The sequence below is a fragment of the Nanorana parkeri genome, unplaced genomic scaffold (genome assembly GCF_000935625.1).
Source record: "Nanorana parkeri isolate BGI_ZX_2015 unplaced genomic scaffold, ASM93562v1 scaffold980, whole genome shotgun sequence".
Taxonomy (NCBI): domain Eukaryota; kingdom Metazoa; phylum Chordata; class Amphibia; order Anura; family Dicroglossidae; genus Nanorana; species Nanorana parkeri.
In genome coordinates this window covers 79,510-89,389 of record NW_017307248.1, presented here as the reverse complement: position 1 = coordinate 89,389, position 9,880 = coordinate 79,510, and the positions used below count along the sequence as shown (strand labels likewise).

Below are 9,880 nucleotides of genomic sequence, written 5' to 3'. Positions count from 1 at the left end.
GGCCGCCAACCCCCCCGCCCCCCCCCCCCCCCCTTGGGGTTGCTCTGATCCTGAAGTCACTGGTACTGGTCAGAACATGGAGTGTCTAGTCTGGAGGTCAGTTCATAGGATTACAACTGCTGACAGGTGCACTTTAGGCCGCATAGGAGAACGCATGTAAAATGTTTAGGAAATATCCTAATGTATAAACTCCTGTGCATAGAAATGGAAAAAACGCTGCATTCCAGGTTAGGCCACGCCCCTCTCCCTCTGCTCAATATTTATTTAAAGCACCTGCGTGCCATTCTTCAAAGGAAAGTGTGATTTCATCGAGCCCACATTATGAGGGAGCTGTGATATGGCTTTCACAATTCACCATCATGCTGGCCTGTTCATCTCTGTGTCACCACTAGAGGGAGCAATCACTGACTCTGTGCTTACCAGCCTCCGAGGTAAGAGATCGGCCACACAGGGGGTGCCTTGTTTTTAGAGGGTGAATCTCCCCATTGGGCGCACAGACAGCAATGACAATCCGGGGTTCTAACCCTTCCCCCGCTCTATCTGAAAAATAGACACTTTCATTTGGGGTGTTTGTAACAGAGACGGTTGTCTGTCATTCCGTCCGCAGTGCCGGCTGTCGCGGTTCAGACTCGTCCCGTACGCATATATGGTAATACCGGCAGATTCAATTTGTGGATAAAAGATCTGGCATGATCTAACTATGCCAACGTTACAAACAAGCCGCTGCAGAATATGTACTTCGTGTTCCTCCTTCGAAAGCTCAACTCCGGGAGACAAAAACTTTCGTTTATATATACAGTATATTCCTCGATAGCCACAGAGGATATACATCCATTTTGGGGTGCACAAAATGCCTTTGCAGACCCAGATATTACCTAGAAAAAGAAGCGGTGACATCATCACTGGGCTGTACCTAGCCCTTGCGGAGAGTAGAGTTGAGGGAGGGGCCAGCAGGCTCCACCCACTACCAAAAGAGACAAGACCGGTCATCCTGTACAAGGAGAGGGAGCAGTACTGACTGGTCTTTATTACAGAAGGGGGCGAAGACAAGACCAGTCACCCTGCACAAGCAAAGAGAGCAGCAGTGAGCGGTCTTTATCACAGAAGGGGGCGGAGACAAGACCGGTCACCCTGCACAAGGAGAGAGAGGAGCAGTGAGCGGTCTTTATTTCAGAATGGGGCGGAGACAAGACCGGTCACCCTGCACAAGGAGAGAGAGGAGCATTGAGCGCTCTTTATTTCAGGAGAGGGCGGAGATAAGACCGGTCACCCTGCACAAGGAGAAAGAGCAGCAGTGACCAGTCTTTATTGCAGGAGGGGGCGGAGACATGACCCTTCACCCTGTAGAAGCGGAGAAAGCAGTCCATTGTAGCTACATGCTGGGATCCCCATCACAATCTTCATCATCTGGTCCAGCTTGTACCAGACAGTAGATGGATCCCCATCAGGATCCTCACTGACGCGTTTCACAAAGCCAATCATAGAGGTTGCAATAGATGGACAAAACCAAGGTATATATATATATCAAAGTCTTATGAGCAGGCAGTGGACATCGCATATTTGTATTTTTCGTTTACGTGGCTTATCCCTTTTGGTTGTGCAGGTATATATATAACCATCCGCGAGACGTCAGCACTCCGAGCAGCGGCCCATCTGGGAGATGAACTAAGTGATCCCGGGGGATGGGCGCATCCAGTGTAATGACTTGTAGTGTACTATCATTTACAGTCATTTACTGGTTGTTATTGTGAACCTGACCGCACACACACACAGCAGGAATCATTAACCAAGGCGCTGACACCTCAACATGGGCCCCGTGGTGGGACAATGGTGGGACAGGAGAGGTGGGGAAGGGAATGGCCCAGGAGGTCATCTATAAGGAGAGTCTATGTAGAGAGAGAGGATAGAGCGCCATCTGTGTGCCCGCTAGTAGTGATGTCCACAGTCATAGTCCACCTTCTGAATGAATCAAATAGTTATAATGGACCACTGGTTCCTGTAGACTATCCCCTCAGTCCCAGGTCCATACGAAGTGAGGGCACTACCATTATGGGGCTGGAGGGAGTAAACAATGGTTCTTATGGAGTGAGGGACCTACCATTATGGGCCTGGAGCGAGTAAACAATGGTCCTTATGGAGTTAGGGACCTACCATTATGGGGCTGGAGGGAGTAAACAATGGTCCATATGGAGTTACGGACCTACCATTATGGTGATGGAGGGAGTAAACAATGGTTCTTATGGAGTGAGGGACCTACCATTATGGGCCTGGAGGGAGTAAACAATGGTCCTTATGGAGTTAGGAACCTACCATTATGGGGCTGGAGGGAGTAAACAATGGTTCTTATGGAGTGAGGAACCTACCATTATGGGGCTGGAGGGAGTAAACAATGGTCCTTATGGAGGGAGGGACATACCATTATGGGGCTGGAGGGAGTAAACAATGGTCCCTATGGAGTGAGGGATCTACCACTATGGGGCTGGAGGGAGTAAACAATGGTCCTTATGGAGGGAGGGACATACCATTATGGGGCTGGAGGGAGTAAACAATGGTCCCTATGGAGTGAGGGATCTACCACTATGGGGCTGGAGGGAGTAAACAATGGTCCTTATGGAGGGAGGGACATACCATTATGGGGCTGGAGGGAGTAAACAATGGTCCCTATGGAGTGAGGGATCTACCACTATGGGGCTGGAGGGAGTAAACAATGGTCCTTATGGAGTGAGGGACCTACCATTATGGGGCTGGAGGGAGTAAACAATGGTCCTTATGGAGTGAGGGACCTACCACTATGGGGCTGGAGGGAGTTAGCAATGGTCCTTATGGAGTGAGGGACCTACCACTATGGGGCTGGAGGGAGTTAGCAATGGTCCTTATGGAGTGATGGACCTACCATTATGGGGCTGGAGGGAGTAAACAATGGTCCTTATGGAGTGAGGGACCTACCATTATGGGGCTGGAGGGAGTAAACAATGGTCCTTATGGAGTGAGGGACCTACCATTATGGGGCTGGAGGGAGTAAACAATGGTCCTTATGGAGTGAGGGACCTACCATTATGGGGCTGGAGGGAGTAAACAATGGTCCTTATGGAGTGAGGGACCTACCATTATGGGGCTGGAGGGAGTAAACAATGGTCCTTATGGAGTGAGGGACCTACCACTATGGGGCTGGAGGGAGTAAACAATGGTCCTTATGGAGTGAGGGACCTACCACTATGGGGCTGGAGGGAGTTAGCAATGGTCCTTATGGAGTGATGGACCTACCATTATGGGGCTGGAGGGAGTAAACAATGGTCCTTATGGAGTGAGGGACCTACCATTATGGGGCTGGAGGGAGTAAACAATGGTCCTTATGGAGTGAGGGACCTACCATTATGGGGCTGGAGGGAGTAAACAATGGTCCTTATGGAGTGAGGGACCTACCATTATGGGGCTGGAGGGAGTAAACAATGGTTCTTATGGAGTGAGGGACCTACCATTATGGGCCTGGAGGGAGTAAACAATGGTCCTTATGGAGTTAGGGACCTACCATTATGGGGCTGGAGGGAGTAAACAATGGTTCTTATGGAGTGAGGGACCTACCATTATGGGGCTGGAGGGAGTAAACAATGGTTCTTATGGAGTGAGGGACCTACCATTATTTGGCTGGAGGGAGTAAACAATGGTCCTTATGGAGTTAGGAACCTACCATTATGGGGCTGGAGGGAGTAAACAATGGTTCTTATGGAGTGAGGGACCTACCCTTATGGGGCTGGAGGGAGTAAACAATGGTTCTTATGGAGTGAGGGACCTACCCTTATGGGGCTGGAGGGAGTAAACAATGGTTCTTATGGAGTGAGGGACCTACCCTTATGGGGCTGGAGGGAGTAAACAATGGTTCTTATGGAGTGAGGGACCTACCCTTATGGGGCTGGAGGGAGTAAACAATGGTTCTTATGGAGTGAGGGACCTACCCTTATGGGGCTGGAGGGAGTAAACAATGGTTCTTATGGAGTGAGGGACCTACCCTTATGGGGCTGGAGGGAGTAAACAATGGTTCTTATGGAGTGAGGGACCTACCCTTATGGGGCTGGAGGGAGTAAACAATGGTTCTTATGGAGTGAGGGACCTACCCTTATGGGGCTGGAGGGAGTAAACAATGGTTCTTATGGAGTGAGGGACCTACCCTTATGGGGCTGGAGGGAGTAAACAATGGTTCTTATGGAGTGAGGGACCTACCCTTATGGGGCTGGAGGGAGTAAACAATGTTCCTTATGGAGTGAGGGACCTACCCTTATGGGGCTGGAGGGAGTAAAGCGATGACATCACACTAATTGTGTTCCATTGCAATCTCTGAGTTGCGGTGGTAGAAGGGACTTGAAGTCCTCCCAATCACGGATCCCTGTGAGTGGATGATGTGGCGGAGCCAAGGCACAGCTAGGCTAAACCACAACTGGTGTGTGCCGAGGGATGAACCCCACTGAAGAAGCGCAGAGACCCGGCGATGACATCACTGGGACTAGAGTAAGGTATGGAATGGAAAGGTTTTCATGTAAGTTTTGGCTACACATATAATTCATTTTAGGTGTGAAATATATGAGGCGTTGATGGGACTGTAGAGGGGTCCCCAGAGCTCAGCACCTTCTTTAGGTGAGGAGACCAATGAGAGGGGCCCTGGGCCAATAGAGCAACCTGGGGCACCTAGGTATGGAGCTGGGCCACTGAAACTGGAGGCTGAAAGGGAAGACAAGAGAGGGGAAAAGGGATCTCTAGAGGAACGGTGCTACGATTTGTGTGATGTGATGTGAGCTCACAGCCGGAGCATAAGGGGAAGAAACAGCCACGCCAGGTCACTATCTACAAGGAGTTTGCATGTTCTCCCTGTGCTTGCGTGGGTTTCCTCCGGGTACTCTGGTTTCCTCCCAGTGGCGTAACAATCACCATAGCGACCCAGGCGGCCGCTATGGTGCCCGGAGCACAGGGGGCCCCCGGCCAGGACATCTCCCTGATGCCGTGCGGGCCGCCTGGGTTCGCTATGGCATCTCAGGCTGCTGGCTGTCACTGGCGGCTGTGAGGAGGAACGCGCCGCTGATCTCATGTGCAGCGGCGATTGTCACTGGCGGCTGTGAGGAGGAACGCGCCGCTGTTCACATGTGCAGCGGCGAGTTCCTCCTCACAGCCGCTGCTGAGTCGGTGACAACCAGCAGCTTCGGAGGAGGTGGCTAGGCCCGTCGTCGGCAGCGATGGAGGAGGCGGGGCCCAGTGATCGAGTAAGCAGGTCTTAGTGATGGGGGAGGCGGGGCCTGACAATCGAAAGAGGTGTGCCTCACATGCCGTAATGAAAATGCACCTCCTGTGGTCACACCCTAGAGGACACGTCTCCAAAATGTCCTGAGAGCGGCCCAGGGATAGTTGTCCCCCTCTGCACCTCCTGTGGTCACACCCTAGAGGACAAGTCTCCAAAATGACCTGAGAGCTCTGGAATTCCTCCATTCTTTATCCATAACCTGCTTCTTTATGAAGGTGTGTGAGAGGAGAATGGTCTGAGGAAAGTTATTCTCAATCACACTCTCCAACTTGCCCATGATGCAACGGGAGACTTTAATGGGTTCCTCAGAGCAATCTTCGTCCAAATACACTTCACCATCATTCACTTAAAGGAGTCCCCCCCCCCCCCCTCATAGTTCTACTTTAAAGAGGTTAATTTGGCATTCCCCCTATGTCTCAGGACCTTCAGGAGGCGCTGGGACTTCAATTGATAATGGTTCAATATTGTAGTAAGTATATCAGGATATGAAGAGCTCTCTGGCTCTGGTAACGCCTTCACTGGGTGACAGACAAGAACAAAAACTGAGAAATAAAGCAGCAGAAAGAGCGCCGATCCAGCTGTGGACCCTCCCCCACACATGGGCCAAGCCAATCACAAGCCACATCAGCTATGACAGCTGCCATTCTATGGCTCTTCAGGGGCGGCGCCGATCCCACATTGTACTACACCAGCTTACAGCGAGCTGAAAGAGTGAAACCAGCTAGACTGTAATATGTGAATGGTTGCTGGAGGTCGGGAAGTTGAATCCCTCCCACTTTTTAGATTTTTGCAGGAAATGAAGCGGGTCAAGGACAGTCAGACTGGGGAGGAAAAGGCTAGATGATGCTGGATGCCCGCCGGACAGGAAATGAGTTGATATCTGACTTGCTGCAGCTTCTAATGCACATTGTGAGAAGCTCCCAGTGTGCAGTGACATCAGAGGAAGAGGGGAGGAGCCGGGACCACTGTGCAAGACTGAAGGGAAGGATGGAGGTCAGATAGAAGACTGAAGGGAAGGACGGAGGTCAGATAGAAGACTGAAGGGGAGGACGGAGGTCAGATAGAAGACTGAAGGGGAGGACGGAGGTCAGATAGAAGACTGAAGGGAAGGACGGAGGTCAGATAGAAGACAAGGGGAGGACGGAGGTCAGATAGAAGACTGAAGGGAAGGATGGAGGTCAGATAGAAGACTGAAGGGGGAGGATGGAGGTCAGATAGAAGACTGAAGGCAAGGCCGGAGGTCAGATAGAAGACTGAAGGGGAGGACGGAGGTGAGATAGAAGACTGGAGGGAAGGACGGAGGTCAGATAGAAGAATGAAGGGGAGGACGGAGGTCAGATACAAGACTGAAGGGAAGGACGGAGGTCAGAGGTCAAACTGAGGGGGAGTACGGGGGTCAGATAGAGGACTGAAGGGAAGGACAGAGGTCAGATAGAAGACTGAAGGGGAGTACGGGGGTCAGATAGAGGACTGAAGGGTAGGACGAAGGTCAGATAGAAGACTGAAGGGGAGGATGGAGGTCAGATAGAAGACTGAGGGGAAGGACGGAAGTCAGATAGAAGACTGAAGGGAAGGACGGAGGTCAGATAGAGGACTGAAGGGTAGGACGAAGGTCAGATAGAAGACTGAAGGGGAGGATGGAGGTCAGATAGAAGACTGAGGGGAAGGACGGAAGTCAGATAGAAGACTGAAGGGAAGGACGGAGGTCAGATAGAGGACTGAAGGGTAGGACGAAGGTCAGATAGAAGACTGAAGGGGAGGATGGAGGTCAGATAGAAGACTGAGGGGAAGGACGGAAGTCAGATAGAAGACTGAAGGGAAGGACGGAGGTCAGATAGAGGACTGAAGGGTAGGACGAAGGTCAGATAGAAGACTGAAGGGGAGGATGGAGGTCAGATAGAAGACTGAGGGGAAGGACGGAAGTCAGATAGAAGACTGAAGGGAAGGACGGAGGTCAGATAGAGGACTGAAGGGTAGGACGAAGGTCAGATAGAAGACTGAAGGGGAGGATGGAGGTCAGATAGAAGACTGAGGGGAAGGACGGAAGTCAGATAGAAGACTGAAGGGAAGGACGGAGGTCAGATAGAGGACTGAAGGGTAGGACGAAGGTCAGATAGAAGACTGAAGGGGAGGATGGAGGTCAGATAGAAGACTGAGGGGAAGGACGGAAGTCAGATAGAAGACTGAAGGGAAGGACGGAGGTCAGATAGAGGACTGAAGGGTAGGACGAAGGTCAGATAGAAGACTGAAGGGGAGGATGGAGGTCAGATAGAAGACTGAGGGGAAGGACGGAAGTCAGATAGAAGACTGAAGGGAAGGACGGAGGTCAGATAGAGGACTGAAGGGTAGGACGAAGGTCAGATAGAAGACTGAAGGGGAGGATGGAGGTCAGATAGAAGACTGAGGGGAAGGACGGAAGTCAGATAGAAGACTGAAGGGAAGGACGGAGGTCAGATAGAGGACTGAAGGGTAGGACGAAGGTCAGATAGAAGACTGAAGGGGAGGATGGAGGTCAGATAGAAGACTGAGGGGAAGGACGGAAGTCAGATAGAAGACTGAAGGGAAGGACGGAGGTCAGATAGAGGACTGAAGGGTAGGACGAAGGTCAGATAGAAGACTGAAGGGGAGGATGGAGGTCAGATAGAAGACTGAGGGGAAGGACGGAAGTCAGATAGAAGACTGAAGGGAAGGACGGAGGTCAGATAGAGGACTGAAGGGTAGGACGAAGGTCAGATAGAAGACTGAAGGGGAGGATGGAGGTCAGATAGAAGACTGAGGGGAAGGACGGAAGTCAGATAGAAGACTGAAGGGAAGGACGGAGGTCAGATAGAGGACTGAAGGGTAGGACGAAGGTCAGATAGAAGACTGAAGGGGAGGATGGAGGTCAGATAGAAGACTGAGGGGAAGGACGGAAGTCAGATAGAAGACTGAAGGGAAGGACGGAGGTCAGATAGAGGACTGAAGGGTAGGACGAAGGTCAGATAGAAGACTGAAGGGGAGGATGGAGGTCAGATAGAAGACTGAGGGGAAGGACGGAAGTCAGATAGAAGACTGAAGGGAAGGACGGAGGTCAGATAGAGGACTGAAGGGTAGGACGAAGGTCAGATAGAAGACTGAAGGGGAGGATGGAGGTCAGATAGAAGACTGAGGGGAAGGACGGAAGTCAGATAGAAGACTGAAGGGAAGGACGGAGGTCAGATAGATTATTATTATAGATATATAAGTGATTATTCTTATGGGATTTGTATATTTTGTATTTAGTTTTTCTTGCTCTACATTGAGATTCGTTGGTGAGAAGTGAACTTTATTTTTGGATATAATAGGAAATGGTTGAAGCACTTGTCAGTTTTTGTTTTTTTGCCATCTCTATGTTTCATTGGGAAGATTTCCCTCCACTTCCTGTCTATGAGACACAACAGGAAGTGACAGGAAATCGCTCCAAGTGAGGACAGCTCTTCTGTGTCACTAGAACAGATGTCCCCAGTGGAAGATTTCCCCTCTTATTCCTGATTTCTCATTACTTTCTGTCGCAGGCACAATGGTCCGCAGGACAAACAGAGCGGGAGAATCTCTGAGGTGGGGAATCTCGGAAGCGGTGGAGATTCACTTTATCCAAGGTCTGGCAGTCGCCTCCACATCCATTGCCTGATCTCACACACTGTCTCCCAGCCTCTGAGTGTGCATTACAGTGCTAACTCATAGTTCCCTCTAAAGCTAAATTTGTCTTTAAATTTATTCCTCAATAGCCGCAAAAGATATAAATCCACTTTGCGTGCACCAAATTCCTTTGCTGACCCAGATATTATCCAGTAAAAGAAGCAGTGACATCATCATCATGCTCTACCTAGCCTGTGCAGAGCTGTGGGAGAGGAGGGGCCCACCACCCCAGATAACTACAGAAGGGGCGTTGCTGTAAGTTGTCTTTTAAAAAAGCATATGCACCATATTTTTCCTAGTTCTCTGCCTCAATGTCAAGCCAGAAGCTAGTCCGGATGGAGCGGGGAAGGTATCAGGAACCCTGGTACTTCGCTGCTATCCTGCTTCCTGTCCCACTGACCACAGTTTCACCAGACAGGAAGTGAGGGGAAAAATAGGGAAACGGGCAGAACATCTGAAAGGGGTTCTAGTCTATCCCTACTAAGTGTTTTTACTTCTGTCTCAGTGGCTTTCGAAGAGTTCTCCTCACTTCCTGTCTGATACAACTTTCAGACCTGGACAGGAAGTGAGTAGAGATGCCTCTAAGGGAGCCAGCAGGGTTTCTGATCCTTACCCACCCTATGCAGAACTAAGGGAAGAGAGATTGCGCTGGACATACACTTTAATTGATGCGCAAAAGACCTTCAAGGGGCCTATTGTGGTCAAGGACAGGAAGTGAGGAGAGATTTTACAACCATCGCAAGACTAAAGTCTTGCGATGGTTGTACAGTGTATGGCCACCTTAACGGAGCCAGTAGGGTTTCTGATCCTTACCCACCCTATCCAGGACCAAGGGAAAAAAGTTTAGTCTGGACATACACTTTAATTGATGCCCTCGCGGCTCAGGTCATTGCGCAAAAGACCTTCAAGGGGCCTATCGTGGTCATGAAGTGGGGC

General features: G+C 50.6%; 1 protein-coding gene across 1 annotated transcript in view; it reads right to left on the bottom strand.

Moving 5' to 3' along the window:
* The window catches only part of ADCY3 (adenylate cyclase 3), a 115,007-nt gene that overhangs the window by 89,920 nt on the left and 15,207 nt on the right, over positions 1-9,880 (bottom strand). The window lies entirely within an intron of this gene.